This window comes from Paramormyrops kingsleyae, chromosome 22 (genome assembly GCF_048594095.1).
Source record: "Paramormyrops kingsleyae isolate MSU_618 chromosome 22, PKINGS_0.4, whole genome shotgun sequence".
Taxonomy (NCBI): domain Eukaryota; kingdom Metazoa; phylum Chordata; class Actinopteri; order Osteoglossiformes; family Mormyridae; genus Paramormyrops; species Paramormyrops kingsleyae.
This window is the reverse complement of record NC_132818.1, coordinates 319,361-324,174: the sequence shown is the minus strand read 5'-3', so window position 1 is coordinate 324,174 and position 4,814 is coordinate 319,361. Positions and strand designations below refer to the sequence as shown.

The following is a 4,814-nucleotide window of genomic DNA, read 5'->3' as shown; positions in this document are numbered from 1 at the left end:
CGAAAGGAGGTCAAACACCGTATTAGTATGATGTTCCTACACTGTAAAAAGTGCTACACCCACAAAGTAGGTTTTATATACTTTAAATATTTGTAATCTAGTTTATTTTATTTGTTTTTTAGTAAAAAGTCTCAATATACTTCCTCTTTACTTAAAATATATCAGTTTTTTATATAACTATAAATTGTAAATAAAAGAATTGCAATTTATTCGGGGTAGTTATTTGTATGTGGTTGTTGTGTACAAGAAATGTTATAAAAGTTAGTTGACATACACAATTTATTAGAGCAGCTGCCGATGTGGCAGGTGTGTTCATCAAACGTAAATATTTTTAAATTATTGTAAGTTGGCATTATCCTTTTTTCACTGCCGGGGATTTTCCCAGGCAGATGCAGCATTTTGCTCAGCTCATTTCAGGGACTGATTAACACGGTAAGTTGAGCAATTTAACCGAATGATTGGTGATGTAAAGTCATGCGAAATCGCTTACTCCACTACCCAGAGCAAAAATTTGCTGCTCAAAGCTTGCTCTTCTACAGCTCAGGAAACAAAATTGAGATTCTGATTTCAGCCTCATTTTAGTTTCCATTTTGTGTGGTTTGTTTCTGATATGTTTCTCCTAAAATTCACTAGGAGAAATAGATGAGACAGGACAACTAGCAACAGGAGTCATACTTGAGACTTAAGGGAGATGGCTCACTAAACTCAACTCAGTCTTATTAATGGCTCATTTTTTCTCCTTAGTAAAAGAAAATGAGCAGTACTAGAGCCACTACGGAGAAACAAATTCCCACACCCACACATACACACAAAATCAATATTACAGTAATGGACACTTTTATAAATGCTGAAACAATTAAGGCCTTTATTAAAACAGCCAAGTTTACAACACTTTGCACATTGGCACATTAATTTTTAACAGATGAATAGCATATTACCACAAATTTAGTGTCCATCACTACAATGCAAACGCTCCAAATCCTACCAAATACAGAACCCACCCACTGGTATTGTGTGTGGGTCATTGGTATTGCCTGAGAACATTGAGGCTGGTACAATGGCTGAGTAACAGGCAATGACCGTGTAGGTTGAGGCTGATACTGTGGGTGGGTAGAAGGAGATGACTGAGCAGGTGGAGGCTGGGACTGTAGCTTATAAGGCAGAGGTGACTGAATAGGTGGAGGCTGGTTGACACTGCACGCCACAGAAATTGGGTATTGCTGTGCAGAGGTGGATTGAACTACCTGAGGCAGTGATGGGAGGTTGTAGAATCTCTCAGCAGCAGCATCTTTTGTTTTTATGTCCTTCCTTGTGCCCTTCTTAGCATCCACCGTCTTGTCAGCTGTTCCAATATAGTCCACTGTGGCACTGTAGAACTTGTTGTCAGACCATCTTGCCAGTACTACATCTCCTGGCTTCAGATCTCTGAAGCAAGCAATGGGTTTATCATCTTTCTGTAATATATCACCTTAAAAAATTCTTAAAAAGCCTTAAAATTTTTTGTAGTGTATCCATCCTCAAATGTCAAAAACACAAAAAGACCTTAAAATGAAGACAGAGTGAATAATGGAGATTTTACTACATCTTAATTTATAAACTACTCAAAACAGGGTAGGGTGATGCCTAATGAACTGTCATATCACAATGTTCAAAATGAAACAACGTGATGAACGATGGCATCATCTCAGAGTATGGGGAGATAGGTAGTATACAGAGTACTGAGGAAAACCAGTGTTCACAATAAAAGTTAAAATCAACAGAAAGCTGCCGTCTTTCCTGTGCGATACAGACCCAATTCACTGCAGCCAGAGCCTATTACTCAGCATTCAACCTCCTGCTCTCCATCATTACTTTTATGGTTTTGTTGCAGCCAAATTCACAATATAGTTGGTCCCATTAGCATATTTCTGTGCCTGTTGTCAGACAATGTTGTATGAAACAGTGTTTTATCATAGCCCAAATCATATGAATATGGGCATGTCCATGTTAGTTGGCTTTGGGTCTGTTATTTCAGTATATAATGTTACAATGATTTAATATGCTGCAAATGAAACAGCTTCTTATGTTTATTTATAATTCATGTATGCTACCAGGTAGAGTGCACTCAGTCCACTGTGGCCCCCACCCTAGATACTAGGTATCATCTAAGATTTTGGTTGCCATATCACCAAAATTAAAAGTTAAAATAAAAAGATTTTAAGAAATAGTATAAAAGAGTTGTGCAGTAATGTAAGAATAATTCAATTACCATCTTGGTCATCTTTGGATGAGCCAGGATTTTGTTCATAAAGTCTCATCTTCTTTGGTGGGTAGCGTGCTCTTTTGGGCAAATCTTTTTCCCCTGGCAGGCATTCCAATCTGTGAATAACAGTACAGTATTTCAATTTTAAAGTGGTTCTTATGTTAATTCAGCTTCAATTCTTTTAATTTAATATTAAAAGTACATCTCATAAGTTGTTGCAGCAATTTTTGGTTGATACCATTTGCTACACAGTTTTGGAACTGAATTTAACCATATTATAACAGAAAAGACATTGACATTATATCAGTGTCCATTCATCCGATGAGTAGTTGTAGCACGTCAAAGTGGACCAAATTTTTTGAAACGACGGGAAAGCACGAAAATCTCAACATAAATTACAAATTCGAAAACGAGCCAGGAAAGGGGTTTCTCCTCTACACCATAAGAGGGAATCACCATGGAATACCCAAAAACAGTCAATCCACAGCCGAGTTTTTGGGGGAAGCCCATGAGCAACGTATCAAGCGCCCAGCAGGTGCAGCTGGAGAAAAAGGCCGCCGCCGATCGCGGGGATTGTAACATACCTAATATTATTACTTATACAAAATACGTCTACGAATTTTTTAAAAAGATTTTTAATTAACAAAAATCGTTTACATATAACAAACATGTTAGATTAGAAATGCATATTCAGATAGATAGTGACGTTCTCTTAACCTTTATTATTTTACCTCGACAAAGTCACATTTTTAGCTCAAATGGCGATTATGTTTTATTGATTCTAACTCTATTTAGCTCTATAACAACATATTTGCTGGGCCGGCTCGATTTTCATAATTATTACCTTGATAAATCTACAGTATTAAGGATTTTACTTTTCCAATTAGCATTTAATTGCAGGCCTAATCACATTATGAAATACTGCGATGTAATTTTTCAATATGTGCAGCCCTACATTGATGGCTAAATTAATTCGTTAGTCTTAATACGCAATTGTAATTCCAGTTTTGAAACAAGACAAAAACTAATTTCTCATCTATTTAACAATAAAATCTTGACGCTTCTTAAAATTTCTACCGTAGTTTTAACGTCATTAACGGATTAATACGCGAATAAGCCAGCGACCCTATTTATCTCAGCAGGGCTCGCGACCAACTGAGAGCTAGGCGTACGTACTGTACACCTATCCAAAGTTACAAACCTGTGATTAATGGGTGCGAAAATCAACGCATCTTGCATATGTCGGATTCTAATGATTAAGTTACAGCTATAACTGAAAAGCTACAACCTCCATTAAAATAGAGTATTTCGGCCGAAGTCGTCGGCTTCCCGCAGTTTTCAGAAGACAGCCTGCAGTAATTACTATTTGCCGCACATGCCGACCAGATTTCAAAAAGTATTGTAACCAACATAAATACAAAACTTCACTCAAATTATATTCAACAAAAAATTATCTTTCTTTCTTTTACGAGGCAGTACCTCTCTCCTTCGTCCCTCGCATCTTTCGCGCTCACTTAACGGTCACAGCTTAAGTCAGCCTAATTTGTAAATTAACCAATCACGATGCACCATGTGTAATAGATAGCGCTCTTCACCAATGACATTTTCTAATTCTGACATTGTGCCTATACAGTACATCAGCCAGAAGGTTCACAGTTCAGAGCTTTTTGCGCCAAGTTTGTACAACTTCAGAAAGCGGTAAGTGGATATAAAGCCATTAAATATTACTTTTACCCAAGAATGAATAATTAAATTTTTGTAGTAGTACGCAAGTGTAGGTATGTTGAATTCGATTGTACTCAGAGGTAGGAAAAAGTATCTGCGACTGGTGAATCAGTGGGAAGATGGTATGTACATATAAGTAGGCTAATTATAAGTACATTTACTCAAGTACTGTACTTAAGTACAATTCTAAGATACTTGTACTTTAGTTCAGTATTTTTATTTCATGGCACATCTAATTCGACTAGATTTCAGGGACAAATATTGAATTTCAATGGTAGTGGGATAAGTCTTTTTTTAAAACACATATACTGTATAGACTAAGGCTGGGCAATATATCGACTTTTTACGATATGTCGATATGTTTTCATACGGGATATATGATGAGACAATATCGTTTATATCGATATAGTTAAAGTTGCTTTAAAATTATACTCGTAGAGCCGCTAATCCGCCTGTTTCTCCTCACCCTGTCCGTCTCTTGCAAAACTGTGCCTGCCCCTCTCCCCTCTCCGAACACAATCCACCCCTCCTCTCAAAAAGTAAGGCCATTTGAACACTAAACATATCTTCTTACAAATTATTATTGTTGTTAATGATTGCGTAACAGGCCTATGTTGTGTGAGGATTCAAGGTGGCAAAATGGAAGACATTTTCATATAGAAAACTTTAAGTGAGAGCCAACCAGGAGGTTAAAAAAATATATAAGAACGGATTTTATTTTGAAATTGCACTGCGTTGAAATAGTAATTATATCGCACTGACAAATGAGTCTAAGGCTACGTTCACACTGCCATGCTGAAGTAACTCAAATCGGATTTTTTGCCTTAATGTGACACAGATCTGGGGT

At 36.9% G+C, this 4,814-nt stretch overlaps 1 long non-coding RNA gene across 1 annotated transcript; it reads right to left on the bottom strand.

Moving 5' to 3' along the window:
* Window positions 1–801: 801 nt before the first annotated feature.
* Window positions 802–4,190, bottom strand: LOC140581676 (uncharacterized). Its single transcript, XR_011984813.1, has 3 exons — window positions 3,722–4,190; window positions 2,249–2,358; window positions 802–1,425 (listed from the first exon to the last, which is right to left on the bottom strand). It is a non-coding gene; the product is annotated as an uncharacterized lncRNA (long non-coding RNA).
* Window positions 4,191–4,814: the final 624 nt, after the last annotated feature.